The sequence below is a fragment of the Zea mays genome, unplaced genomic scaffold (assembly GCF_902167145.1).
Source record: "Zea mays cultivar B73 unplaced genomic scaffold, Zm-B73-REFERENCE-NAM-5.0 scaffold_61, whole genome shotgun sequence".
Lineage (NCBI taxonomy): Eukaryota > Viridiplantae > Streptophyta > Magnoliopsida > Poales > Poaceae > Zea > Zea mays.
Window position 1 is genome coordinate 95,001 of NW_023367267.1, and position 15,000 is coordinate 110,000.

Sequence of the window (15,000 nt, forward strand, 5' to 3'; positions counted from 1 at the left end):
CTACCTGGGTTTGTGCCCAACCTGGCCAAGCGCAATTCGAGATCGGGATAGAGGGTAAAAGCAATCCATCCTTATAGCAAGTCCTAGAGTTAAGTAAAAAAGACTTCTCGGGAGTTTGGGAGTGTGACTATAACCAGTACTCATGTATAATATAATATCCTCTTTCTAGTTAAAATGAGTATTACCTGCCTGCACAATCAATCTATGGCGATCTCGGTCTCACGCGCCAGTCCCTCTTGCTAAGCCTAAGTGTTAAGCATAGCATATCTTATATTAACCTATCTTAAAAGGACTTCCAGACATTGATTTTAGGAGAGTCATTTTGTAGGGCCATTCGCGAGCCAGTACCCTTATTAGGATAGGAAAGTAGGGACTTATTCGAAGTTCATAGATATAGTCTATCAGGCTGGTCTCCGGGGTCGTTTCCCTAGCAGAGCAGGTTGGTTTCCGGTTCCCTACAAGCGTTCTATATAAGCGGTCCCTGCCAGTTACATCAAGTTCCATTCCAGCAATCAATTAGGCTAGTATTGATAGTTCAAGCTAAAAATTCTGTCTTAAAAAAAATAATAGGTTAGCGGGACAAGGAAGAAAGTGCGATTGTATTAGTGTTCCGGGAAGAAAGGGAATCCTGCGCTTCTCTAAGAAAAGAAAAAGAGAGAGTTTACACAAGTAAAGTACTAAACGAGAAAAAAAGCATTTCTCGAGAAAAGGTCCCATAGTCATGATTGGGTCGACCCAATCATGACTCATCATATTTATATATATAGACTCCTCATATTTATATATATAATAGAAAGATGAAAGGTTTATTTTTGTTCGGTCAGTCTGTTTCCTTTCCTCTCGATTCACCTAAAACTTCTTTTGCCACTGACGTGATACTGATACAATGAGCCATCTCATTCTACATTGAGTTAGCATCCTCACCTAACTTCCACTCCGTCTCATTAATTATTTTCTCTTTAAACATAACTTGCTTATCCCCTTTCCAATTCCACCACCTAATCCTAGGCTCCCTTGCTCCTTCTCTTCCATCTCTTAATACTAAGATAGAGTACTAAAAATCTATGTTGGGTTGCTACACTCTCTCCAGGTATCACCCTTACAATCCTTGAAATACTTCTGATCTGCTCGTCGCGTTAGGAAGAAGTAAATCTGACTAACATTAGAACCACTCCTAAGAGTTCCCAAGTGCGAGTCTCTATTCCGTGTTGGCAAGTATCAAATCATACGCCATAGCAAAAAGATACTTTTCCGCGTTATCTCAAGAAAAAGGACGAAGAATTATAGAATTGTCGTGTATGTTACTTTGTGGGTGTGGCCATTTTGAATCCCATTTCCTTTCCTATGGTAGAGACAGTCGTTTTCCTCTTACGAATTAAGTTAAAGACCGCTCCGCTCCCCTTCGGTCAAGATCGATACAATACAGCCGATCCGCTTTCTTCCGTCAGTAGTCGATATATTTATATAATTAGATTAATAGCAGTCCTATATCAGGTATGACAAGGTTGGCAAACTGTTTTCCTAAATTCGAATTTAGTTCACAGCCCTTCTTCATTAAAGTGGGCCGCAGTGGAAACGGCGAACAATTGCTGTAATATATAGTATAGTATAGATACCGGAGAAACATGCTGCTCTCCTCTTCTATTCAATTTTCTGTTTCTACATATCTTTCGAGAAGGGGGAGGTCATTAGAGGCTCCTCTGGAGGCCATGAAGGATCCGTAATTCATTGCAAGGCATTCTCCAATCCCCATAGGTGATACAGGAGTTGATTGAAAGGTAAGGTAGTGCATGCCCATCCTAGATTTCCTAGTTCCGATCCAGCTTCCTGCTTTCAGCAACCAGAACTGAAGCGGGGCCCATTGAAGAACACTGTACCTTAGCCCGAGCAGCTGCTTTGTCCAATTCTTCCTAATCTGGGTAGGCCCAATCTTCCTTAGCCGGATTTATCCTATCTATCTGATCCGAGGGATATTCTTTTCTCTAACCCTAGAAACCCTGCTTGAAGTATGTCCTTCGTCTTTCGACTCAGCCTCGCTAGTAATCCGTTCTCTGTAAAATGTAATGAAAGTGGGTTCGCTTCTTTGCTTTTCTTTCGATATCTCATCGATCAGAGGGGTTTATCCTAACTGGCTCCCTAACCGAAGGTTCTAAATGTATTTCCCTCCGAGGGCCTGGTCGATTCAGCGTTGGATCTTGAAATGCAATTCGCGATTGATAAGAAACATGCCCTTCCCCTCTAAATCGTTGTCAAGTACTGGATTGCCATCCTTCCTGGTTGTCCTTACTTACTATATGTGATATCTGGGAATTCCTCCCAAGCTCTATAACTAGAATATTCATTTATGGAGTTGCCTTTGCCAAGAAAGTTTCCTTTCTTCGATGAACCCCGTTCGTGATACGATACCCTGCCTGGGCCTCACACTTCCTCGAAACCAACCCACAGAAAACCACTGGCCCTTCACTCCCTACTGTTCTTCCTTTAACCCGCAGTTCCTTCAACAATGAAGGTTGGACTTACTGACTTGCCTCTCTGCTCAACCAACTCACCTGTTCGAGCCTGCTTTCGAAAGTGCATCCTTTTCCTTGGGCGAGGGTGCTTCCCTTCATCGATAGACTTTCCTACGAGACACGAGCGAATATACGTACGCCAATACCTACGATTCCTAGCCAATGGAATGAAATAGCAATTGTTCGAAGAATCCTCTCTGGCCACCTGAATAAGTTGATCAAACTCTTGGCATACAGATTTGAATTCTAGTTGGTATCGGCCTGTCATACTCATCCTCCCCTCGCCCATGAAGTATGATATCCGTTGTAGTGCTTCCAATAGCAGAGCCGTGGATCCGACAACCTTGTCTACTGTAAGGCTGGGGATGTGAGTCTATGCGTTCTCCACTCCATTCTATTGATGCTTCTTATTAGCTAGATCGGGCCCAATTGACAGACAGGTTCTGCCCTCCGAGCACTAAATCCCTTCATCTTGCACTGGATAAGGGAATCTAGTATTGAGAAAGAATGGTACTTCTTTTTTACGTCGTTTATAGACGGAGGAATGGATACGAGTAGCAACATCGGGAGATGGAAGCTGACACAGGCAAGACAAAACATGAGTCTTCATAAGCTAGAGCTTCCGACCTTTACTATTTACATCAGCTCAACCTTCTTGCCCATTTGCTTTAGCGGTTTGATTGGCGGGTTTTCGGCCTTGCGTAGATGGTTTGCTTGGGCTCTAGGGTCATTCCCTTCTCAAGGCTGGCAAAGTAGGTTCTTTATTACTCGAAAGCCGTTGCACTTTCGTTTCTTAAAAGTAAGGTATTGGTATACGGATCAGTAGGAACTGTTTTGGAAGTCTACTCTAGTCTAGTACAGTGCTTTAAAGTAAAGGTAGCCAGTAGTGGTAGCCTGTAATGGATCGTTCAGGGAAGGGAAGAAGCGTGGCATCATTTATCCTAGCTTTACAAGCTTGATAAGTATTGGTACAGGTATTGTTAATGGTTGGTTCCTTGAAGGGAAGTGCTATCATTATAGCTATCTTTTTACTAGTAATGGAAAGGTACAGGAACCTTCCTTGAGAAGAATGGGTTTTGGTGAAGGTGCGGGGCTGGTATTGGTTTTTGTTGCTAGGTTTTGAAGATGCCTTGCAGGGAATTGGTACAGGTACAGCTTCCTTCGTATCTGGTATGGGTGATTGGTATAACCTAATGAAAAGAGGAGTGGTTGCTACTACTTCCTTAATAAAACCAGCTTCCTAAATAAAACAAATAACAACTTTATTGTTCTTCTTCCTGCTTTCTTCTTCTTCTTCTTCCTCTAGCTCCAATAGCAACCTGCTTCGGATCCAGCATCTGCTTTCTTCCTATTTCCTAAATCTAACAAAAACAACTTCTTCTTCATCCTCCTACTCCTAAATAACAACCCTGCTTCATACCTTCCTTTTGGCCTTGCAGAGAAGTGGTATCACTGCCTGAAAGGATAAGAGTGTGTCTAGTTTTACAGTGTATAGCCTAGTGCTTGAGTAGAGAGGTTTCTTTCTGCCTTTTGTACAAGAGCAGTTAATGTAGTTGTACTGGTGCGTTCGTTTAGGCCTTGCTTGATGGGATGCAGGTGATGGTGAAGTGTTCCTTGCTTTAGAAGAGTCCTATATATTTTAGCTGACAAGAGCAGTTAAGTTAAGTAAAGTTATGGTAGTGGCAGGTAAGGATCCTTCGTTTCTGGTTTAAGCCCGGATAAGAAAACAAGGAAGTTGGTTGAAGACTCCCTCTCTCTCATTCTTCCGGAATGGAAATGCCATTCTCGATAGCAAGGTAGGAGACATAGCAGCCATAATCACTTTCATCAGAAAAGAGGTTTGTTTTCTTGCTTGTCGCTACAGATCGTTTTTCCGGGCTTCATCAGGAAGAGCACTTGCCATTCTAAGGTTCAATGAAGCGGGTCGAAATATGGCTTGCTTACTTCTACTTCCTTCCGTTCGTGTAAGCACTCATGCTTCCACTTCACTCTCCTCTCGAAAGCCAGGCCAGGTTCTAAGTCCGGTAGGTCACTAGCAGTTCGAGAAGAAGGGTTTTGTTTGATTCACGAGTTCACTCAACAACCGGATTTGCCCTCGATACCCAAGAAGAAAAAGTGGATTTCCCTTAGGGCCACAACTAATTAGGCAACCCTATTTTCCCTCAGGAGATCAGGAGAGTCGATGGTTGATTCGAAAAGTCCCTCTCGCCTAGTGGCTAAACTAAAGAATCCGATGGCACGCTTGGGATCTAACCAGCACCAGAGATCTCTGTTTCAATACGCCGATCCGATCCTTGAAATACGCCGATCTACCAAACAGCTTGCTTGCTTTTAGTTGACGGGCAAACCTGAGCACTAACTAGTCCTGTTCCACTTCTGAATCTACGTCAAATTTCCGGAAAGCTAATCGATTTTAAAAAAGTGCATCTAAAGCACCCTTTACTAAAATCAATGTAGTTGCATGCAAACCTTCTGCAATAGCATGATGAACCAAGAAATCTCCGGGTTAGCATATATCAATGATGTTTTCCAAGGGCTCAAAACGCTAGGTTCGTTCTCTCGCTCCGGTAGACTGCTTCTTCTCTCAATTGCCAAGAATGGTGCTGGTAGATAGCATGGTTTTGGTAGAAACGATATCTCGTACCTGCTTTGCTATAAGTGCCTTCCCTCCCTTTTGATTAGGGAAATGGGATTCAAGATTTCGAATAGTTCGATGCAGATGGGCCAGTTCTTGTCCGAAGAAGGATGTTTGCTTTGAGGTTTCCCCTAGTTGGGGAGACCGAGAAGGCCCTAACGACATTGCATCTCCTGTTCTCCTGTGTTAAGAAGAAAACTTGTCCGAAAAAGCGAGATGATAGGAATAGAGATTGGAATGAAAGTTGGACTAGTAGATCCTTGTTCTTGTTCAATGAATACTTCTTTCCCAGGTGCTGTCAGAAAAAGCAAACTGGTTGGATCCCAGTACTTAGAAACCATTTCTCCGAAGCAGGTGCCAAACCTTCTCTTCTTCCCTTAGAAATTGGTCCAGAATAGGCATTCTTCGCTTAGGGCAGGTAGGTTCTCGGGAAAACGAACTAGACCGGTAAACTATTGCATCTTGGCCCGAGAAAAGAAAAGATGGATTGGAGTGATTGAACTAGAACCCGGGTGAGCCCTCCTATTGATCAGATCTCGGTAGTGAAATGATAGGAAATATGCCAAGAATAATTCCATTTCATCTCTTGTGTGATCAAACGGGTTGCCCAATGTACCAAATGCTTTCTATAAAGTGTGGAAATAGTCAATGTAGGATGGGACTCTGACCTAAAACATATGTGCTGGGTGTATCTTCCCGCCGACCAAAAACTTATGCCCAGTGCCAGACCTGAAAATAAAGGAAATATAGGAATGTGGAAATAGGAATGTAAGAAAAGCCATCAAGCTAGGAACACAGAAAGCTACCACTTCTTGTAAACAAACCTATGCTATGAAACAATCAAAGTAGATCGGATCGTATGAGGGATGCCTACAGGGCAAGGATATCATGATTTGAACAAGCAGGGGAAAGTCAAGAAGCAAGGTCACTAATCTAGATCCGGCCTGGCCGAAGGATAAGAAATGGATGGCTATCGCTTTCCTTCTTAGGTGAGGGATTCGAGATGTATGCGCCCGCATAAAGATCTGAGAAGCTATGAATCTGTCGTATATACTATAATAGACGAACAAACACATAAAGAGAAACCGGAGACTAATGACCTAGATCATCAAACCTTTCTGTCCACACTCGATCCTTAGCAATAAGCCTACAGCTAAGAAGATGGAATGGTACCAAGCTCACTTATACGCACTCCTAAATGAAACAAACTAGACTATCACACTAAGTTACACCTGCCCTGAGCCATAAATCAATAGAAGAGTTCGGTATTATTTCCATCTTTTCCATTAGTTTCTATGAAATCCTGATATTCGTTTTTCTATTCCACTGCGCATAGCCCGGTTCTTTCCGCTAGCACTGGCAATAGACCCTTAACCGGCACTGGCACTGAGTGCATTACTTACTGAATTACTTACTTTACTGCACTGCATTTCCAGCTGGCCTTCCCGAGTACGAGTATGGGTTCGTTGGATCATTCTATTCTATGTCAATTGGAAGTTGCATTTCAGACTCTGGAAGCCCCGTTCCTTCTCCTTTTAAGGTAAGGTAAGGTCGGCATAAATCCATCAGTGGTAGGAATCAACGATCCATTTCGTAAGAGAAGAATTGGGGAAAGCACGCAGTTGGCAGTTGACATCTTCAATACAGAACTCTTTCTTCGCTTTCTTTTCAGGAAACTCGAAATCTCGAACTAGAAATCTCGTAAGAGAGGATCAAGCTCTAGTCTCACAATTGAGAAGTACGGCACCTTTTTGCCCAATAAGCTAGTCTACCTTTACTGCGGCACCTCGAAGGAATGAATAGCCCGGCCCCTTCTCTCAGGAATCCGTTGATAAGGCAGTGTAGGAGTGCAAATCCTTCTAGAGACTTTCCAGTCCAGATTCGACGCGACGCTTAGCTTATTATTCTTCTGAAGATGCAATTCTGGATCTCTGTACAAGCTTTCAAGATTGGCTGGGCGTGAAGCATCTCTATTTCTTGTGATTTCCTTGTCAGTTTCTCTAGCAGCCCTACCTCAAATCCTCTTCTGTGGAAAACTAGTTCGTTCATCTGATGGCACCCAATGAGTAACTACTAATGTTATGAATAAAAGGCCAGTCGCAGATTGATCCGATACGCCAGACCTGCTTCCGTTGTTTGACTTCCTGACTTCCTATAGTGTAGCTTTCCCTGAGCGAGAATACGACCCAGAAGTACCCGCCACTCTATCTCTGAAGTGAGTTCTGTCGACACCTCACAAAGAAAGAAAAGGAGGGCTAGGCCCGAATAGGTCTTTGAATCCTGGCCAGAATTGAGGGGAGCTTCGCTCTCCATTGAGTAAGGAAATCCAGCCTCGGGAATGAAAGTAATTAACTGAAATATCCAATAACATATAAAATAGAAATGTTAAAGCATAACGAAAGAGTAAGACCTCGGTCGTGCAAATCATGCCGAGGAGGCTTCCTTTCAACAAAATGCAAGGATTCTCCGGGGGATAGCCGCTATTAAAGAAAGCCCTGGGCTGTGGACTCAGTATGGAATGGAGATAATGTGGTATGCTTTCCACTGTTGGCAGTTCTAGATAAGAAAAGGTTGAGTTCGGCTGGCTCGGCTCGCTAGGAGGATGAAGCTTCTACTCTTTGAGTGAAGTAAGTTGGAATCTTTCATCGTTCTTTTCCTTCTAATGTCGGACTGATGAAAGTCGTTTTTATGAAGAAGCGTTGAAATAAGAAAAAAATGGTGGTCAAATAGAAAAAAGAAAAAAAGATTGAGGGCTTTTGCTGCCTATAGGGCAGGTACTCATTGTTTTACTTCGCTCTTCTTTTCTCGCCAAAAAGTAGAGCAAGGAAAGAAAATGAACACGCAAGGAAAGAGGTTGGTTATTCGATCACTGTTCTCGGAGTCGTACACACTCCACTTATGAGTTGAACAAAGAAAGTAATGCTCGAAAAAAGAGAGTAATGCAAAGTGGACAGATCAAGTCAAACACGAGTCAATTCCCTAAAAAAGTCTCCCAACCTGACTGGAAAAGTGGGAACCGACTTCATCAAAAACCATCAAGTCAAGCCCATATGCATTTAATAATAAGGGATGTTTCGCTAAGGATCCAAAAAGGTTTCTTATAATCTGTCTAAATAAAATCCAACCGTCCTTTCTTTAGGAGAATATCGCCTATTTCTCACTTTTGATACCAGTTGAGTACGGCACGGCACGGCACTATCATGAATCAATGGAAAGCTTTTTTTCTGACTAGAATTGACACGCTACTGCTAGTTGTAACGTAAACAGTGGACTCACTCACTCAATCTGCCGTGCCAGGTATGAAAAGAGAAGCTAGTCCGGAAGCAAGGTCAATCAAGTGCGCCACGTCTGTCCCAGGCAAAACCACTGACTGCTATGGCAACCTCTCTTTTGATTCTCCTCATTAGATTCTACTAATCTCATTGGGAGCTGATCTGAAAACTTCTATCCTATCTCGCTATGGGCCAAAAGTGCATCTCACCTAGTGGAAAAAGTTGCACTATTTCTTGGCACAACGATGGATTCCAGGCATGGCTGGCTGAAGAACGGAAAATGCTTTGATTATGCATTTCTCGAATCTAGTCCAACACAACTGAATTTCGCCCCTCCTTCCTACTTTACTTTCCACCGGACTCATTCCAAGAGTCAAGAGTGAATGGGATTCTATTAGGCAACGAAATCAAGTGCTAGTCCCCTTCTCGGGAAAGCCAATTTCCTATTCCAAGAGTCTAGTGGTAAGTTCTAAGCTGGAATGGGTCCGATCCTTGCTAATGAATGAACTCCGTCACTACTCCTTTCCTTGGGCCAAAACCACGGAATATTTTCAGGAAACTAGACTCGAACTGAACCATAGCCCGGCACCCTCGAAACGATGGATTGCTTTTGAGAAAACCGCATCTCACTCAAAAGTAGCCTACCCCATTTTCCCGAGGGAATACGCAAATCCGGAGTGGGAGAAGGCTAAACCCATTTCTGTTCTGATCCGCCAGATCATGTCATGTCTTGTGTCAAATAGATATTGTCGTATGGTATGGAGTGAGAATCGAGATGACTATGGCCAGTAGAAAGAAAGAGAGAAAGAGGTAACGGCATCTGATTACCGCTTTTAGCATGGAATTTGGTACCGGATCGTTTCGAAAACGAGTCCCTAAAGTCTGTTTTCATTTCAATGGCAGGCTCAAGGAGTGGAAAGTGAGTCCATTCCTTGGTAAAAAAAATGAAGTAATGCTGCTTCCTTCTTAGACTTAGAGAAGGGCCCCTATTTTTTATTTTAGTCTAAGTAGCCTATAGTGGTTGTTTCCACTTAAATAAAGGGCGGGTAGGCTAGGGAGGGAATGTTTACTTTTCTTATTTGCGGGGAAAAGAGTTGATGCCGCTAGCAGCTCAGCTTAGGCCGTACCTACATGGGCTCCAGATCCTCCCTGTCTTCCTGCAGATTCTGATTCCAGCTTGCCTTGAATCCCAAACATAACGACTACTTGATTCGCGCCGGGCGATTCCAGTTCCAGAGTGATTTAGCCCGCGCCTGGGACAAGTGGTTTAGTGGACTCTTGAGAAGTAGCTTTTCGGATCTCTGGGTACGTGTTCCACCTTTGTTTGGGCGTTGCAGAAAGATAACCTGCTGCCAGAAGAAATAATGCAGAATTGAGTGAATAATGCCTTTAAACCGGTACCGGTAAAGTACTCTCGCGCTTATCTATTTATAGGCCCAACCTATGAAACAAGGTTCTCTACCTGTGTAGATACGGCAAACAAACTCTACCAATACCAATCCACCGGAAGAAGCCTGAACAATCACCCAGCAAGAGCTTTATAGGATGTTTCCTTTCTTAGTCTTAGTCGAGGTTCTTACAACGTGGCTTGATGCAGTGTAGATGTTTTGGTAGTCCAGTTCAGAGATATGACAGGAAAAACTCCACACTAGAGACAAGAACATAGAAGAGAATAAAGGCAAGGGTGTGCTTCTTCTTTCTGGAGAGACTGACAATAAGAGTAGATTAGATCGTGTGCTTCTCGGTGCGCCGACTACTTCACTGTTACCTACCTATCATTCACTAGACCGAGTATGAGTACGGACTGACATTCACTAGACCAAGTCAGAGTAGGGGGTTCCATTCTTCACTACACCCAATCTGTACCGACTCCCATTAATTACAGGTTACGAGTGTGGAAAGACTTCTTACTTTATTCCATTCACTACTGGTTAAGTAAGCATGAACGTAGATAAGAGAGGAGTCAATGGAACTCTTGGCTTGTGAACAAGTGACTTCTTTCTTTTCATAGACTACACTACAGACTATCAAGCACTAGAAAACAACAGGCCCAGTTACGTACGAGTCAGGCAATTGTCTACCCTCACGAAGCAATGAGAAAAGGTAGGTGCTGATGTGCTAGTATAGAACATAAGTAAGAAAGCATCTATTTCCCTATAATCACCGACGTTGGTATTTGCCTACACCCCATTCTATGAAAAACTCCGCAACTCCAAATATTCGATATAATAGGAAGGCCATTCACTTTAAGAGGAAATGGAGCTGCATAGCGTTGCCTTCAGACTGGTATTAGCAAATGCTTTGTTGATCTGAACCGAACAAAGACACATCTTTGGTGCAGTTTTCCTAAAGGCGGCTCACAGGGAAGAGATCCGTTTTGTCAATCAGCAAAACCAGTTTTCGTAGTGATGAAAGAAATTTCCCTCGATCATGTGTTCTCGGCCCTGTGACTGGTAAGTCAGTTCAGGCAAGAGATGATGGCGGGTCGATCACGATTTAGTCTTATTGATAATTGAGTATACGTCCGCCTAAGGTAAGGTCTGGTTAGAAATCCTTAGGAACAAGAAAGGGCACACAATCAAAGCCAGAGGTCTTCGAACCTTGGTATTTCGAATCAGATTGATAGCTTTTTGAATGGCAGCGGTTCCGGGACTCTAGTCTTTCGTTTACAGGTTCTACATTAGGTTCACGAAACCTATCTACACAGCAAGCTTCTTCAACAGGTCATTGGACATCACCCTCACTTCTTCTAGCAGGAAAGCGCGTTAAGAGGTAAGATCGTACCTCAAGTCAAAGGGCCTCGTTATAGTTGGAGGCAACACACGCTGAACAAACCTCAACTTGCCTATTTTGTGTAACTGGTTGAAACTACGAATTTCCAGTTCATCTTACGATGGTATACGGTGACGGGCCAACCTTCTATACTAGTGCATTCATAGGAGGACGAAGCAGGAATTAGGAAGCCCTACACTTCAACCGGAGCGAACTTCACACTCGAACTTAGATATAGCAAATAGATCAAATAGGCTCAGAGAGATACGGGGCATAATCAAAGAAAAAGAACCGTTGGAGTGGCAATACAGCTAGATAGATAGATAGAAAGTCTGATTCTAAACTCAGTCTGATCTGTCACACCCAGCCATAAACAACCATTCCAGATTCCCAAGATGAAGTGGAAAGAAAGAGGATGCATTCAGGATCTCATACTTCGAGAGCTCAACAGCTGTTAGGAACGTCGAGTCCCGCTAAGAACTGCTAACGTCGAGGGCTTTGATTCTTTTATTTCCTACCCAACATAGGCAACACTAGACTGATCAGACTCAAAAGACTACGCCTTGTCTTTTTGTCCTAAACTCAGCCGACTCTCCATATTCAACTGTTTATGCCCCCCATAGTAAAAACCACTCACACCAGTTTTGCCTAGTAGAGTGTACGATCAAAGTGAACTTTTTATGCCAGCCATAGTCAAAAGTCCTACTTTCCTTCGCACATCCGTTTGATTGCTTAATCTGTTTTGTTACCCTTGCTATCCTTGCCTCCTATGGATAAAAGGAAGAAGAAACCTAGTTGAAGTAAGGAAAACAGGTTCATAAGGTTTTCGAGTCGAATCTTTGATATGGAAAAGTCGTATCACCGCTCCGCAACCTGAACCACGGCACTTCCAATCCTCTTTATATCACGATTCATTATGCAAATAAAGCTTTTCCTTGCCACTTGGATTCTGGCACTTTGAAAGAAATACGAACACTTCCACTACTGCTCTGGAAAGAAGAAATCCGTCTTGTTGCGAGGAATTCTTTGCAATGGGGAAGGCTAACACTTCTTGCTTACTCACTCACGTTATTCACTCAGAAAAAGTAAAGTAGTAGCACCACAAATAAACTCATCTATCCCAGGTAGCCCCTAAACCTGATATGATACGATGGGGAACTGGGAAATTACAGAGAGTGGTGGGTCCCGCCGCGCAACGGATGAATCAAAGCGAGATCAGATTCCTCTTGATGAGGGCCGATGTGACTTCCTTAAATTCTTTCCTGAGCTCAACAAAAAATGGAGGGGTTGGGGCTTTGGCTCCAGGCCCAAACTCTATCTTGTGGTAGACTGCCCTCCTAGGGAGCGCTTGGGCAACTAACTTGTGGGGCATGACATTCGGAATTTCCCGAGAAAAAAAGTCTTATGTGTATTGGATCCGTCTGCTGGTTTCAGGGATGGGAGTCCACCACTCTTGTCCAGTAATGGTAGGGATTCGCAGAAGAACCTCTGGATCGAAGCAATGCGGGCCTGTCTGTCTGTATGTAATCTACTTCTGAATGAGGGAATCCACTTTTGCTACTAGGGAATCAGACTAATAGCCTGCGCCTGTTGGCAGTAGTACTTGAACTATACTTGACTCGGCAAATAATATTGCTATATCGAGGGACTCAATCCAGAGGACATTTCCAATAAGCTACTCTGGACTGGCAGCTTTCAGAGATTGATCTACGTATTCCTATTCGACTTGTGGTTCCCGAATCAATAGCGGACTTCCGTCAATCCATCAAGCAAACAACGTTCACTGATACGAGACGGCACCATTTACTAGATTTGCACCACGCCCTATTCATGATCTCTTCCCTGGTCAGTAGTAGGGTTGCCGGTGCCCAGGAATAATGCTTGTTATTATTAAGCCGAAAAGTAACGTATTAAAAACAAAGTGAACAAAGTGTACCGTGCCAACGGAGACTGACCGAACTTCTACGCTATGCCCCGACCCTGCTGATAGATAAACTATTCATCTGGTTGAGCCAGGCTGGCCCTATTTATTCCAATGGAGACTAGACTAGCGTTAGCTGAAAGATAGGATTTCAAAGATAGGTGTTCCCCATGATAGCAGTACCTTTCTCCCTTTCGTGGTGGAATGGACCGCGAGTAAACTGAGCCTTCCGTACACAGTGAGACGGCCTTTTCGAGACAAGTCAGAAAGCTCTTAAGTCCAGTAAGCTAAGCAAAGCTTTCCGTTGGACTAGCAATATCGGATGAAGGAAGCAGCGGTGAACGGAGTCAAGCTATTGGCTGGTTCTAGCCCACACGAGATGTAGGTCCTGATTCCCTGAACCGGAAGATAATGAGCATCGCGGTAAGAGAGAGTCTACTCGACTTGAGAATCGTTGATAGACAAATCATGCCCGGCAAAGGAATAGGACTAGTGGAAGTACCCGATCTCATAGTGGACTCGCAATCACCTCCTAATGGTATTATCACCAGGGCTGCACTGCAAGAGAATTCATTCCATTGAGCTGATGGGAGGAACTCCTGTTGGTTGTTTCGAAGTCAAGGATGCGGCCAGGGTTGTTAGAAAATAAATAGGCAAAGAAGTAGAGCCGTCTTTTGCATGGAATAGGCGAAAACCCTTGTTCCTTCTTCTAGCTCGGGAAGCAGTTTATTAGCGAGGAAAGACAAGCCTTCTGCTTCTGTTGATGCTGAGGATGTAGCCTAGCCGTTGTTGCAGGATTGGCAGGGATAGAGGAAACTGGGAATAGCGATTCTTCCTCCAGATAGGATTTCATGATTGAAAGCTGTAGCTCATGATTGATTTGAAATACGCATCCCTCCCGTATTGGTGGAAGTAGATCTTATATCCCACCAAAGCATCGGCTAGTTGCAAGAGATATTGTTCGTAATGCGCCGCTTGAATGTTCTTCTCCCATATGTTGATCAAGTCTTGAACAGAGAAATAATCCATAATCTTTTTGTTCTTCAACCAGAGCCTTCTGAGTCTATCTTCCCCTTCCTTCCTATTAATAGAAGACAGAATGCTAGGCATGACCAGTCCTATATTCACTAAATCATCCCAATGATCCCTAAGAATACTGAAAAACTTAGCATTTATTTTATTTTGTACGCTCTGCAGCTTGTTCAGACTAGAGAGTACTACTTCAGTCTCACTATCATTTACCATGTAGATATGAAAATTACCCTCGTCCTTTTTACTCGATAGCAGTGTGGTCTTCCTAGAAACCGCTCCCTCAGAATTTAAGTAACCGCCTGATAGATCACGTGCTTTGTGTGTGAGACGATTCATGTCAGAGGCCTTCACCCATTTTGATGCTCTGCGATTCTTCCAATCTCGCGGAGGGGACACCATAGGAAGTTCTGTAAAGAGCGGTAGATCCTTTATGTCAAATAGACACCTAACATAGTTTACTGGCTTATACTTTTATCCTTTACCTTTATGCTCGGAGAGATCGACCTCTACAAGAGGATTGTGGATCTCAATCAATTGATTGTTGTGCAGCCATGTTAATAGACCGCTCCCAATCGCATACTGTTCAGAGGCAGTTTTCTCATCAATAGATTTACCCTTATCCGCCATTCTTTCACCCTTATTCTGTTTCGGGCAATCCGTCTTCATATCACCAATCACCTTACCATCAACAACGCCTTCAACCGCACTAGCAATAGGAGTCCCAGCCAAAACAGCTTCAAGTCCATGCGATCCATCAAGCGTACTGTACTATACTATATATACTATACTATACTATTTATTAGTCTCTGGGAATGTGTTCATAGGCCAGGCCAGGATCTGAGATTCCATGTGTCCTAC

The 15,000-nt window shown here is 43.5% G+C and overlaps 1 protein-coding gene across 1 annotated transcript in view; it reads left to right on the forward strand.

The window, feature by feature from the left end:
• The first annotated feature begins 9,276 nt into the window (after nt 1-9,276).
• LOC118475741 (ATP synthase subunit alpha, mitochondrial) overlaps nt 9,277-15,000 on the forward strand; it is an 8,163-nt gene continuing 2,439 nt past the window's right edge. The window contains exon 1 of the mRNA XM_035963950.1: nt 9,277-15,000. This exon is cut by the window's right edge and continues 2,439 nt beyond it. The gene's annotated coding sequence lies outside the window, so the exon portion shown is untranslated.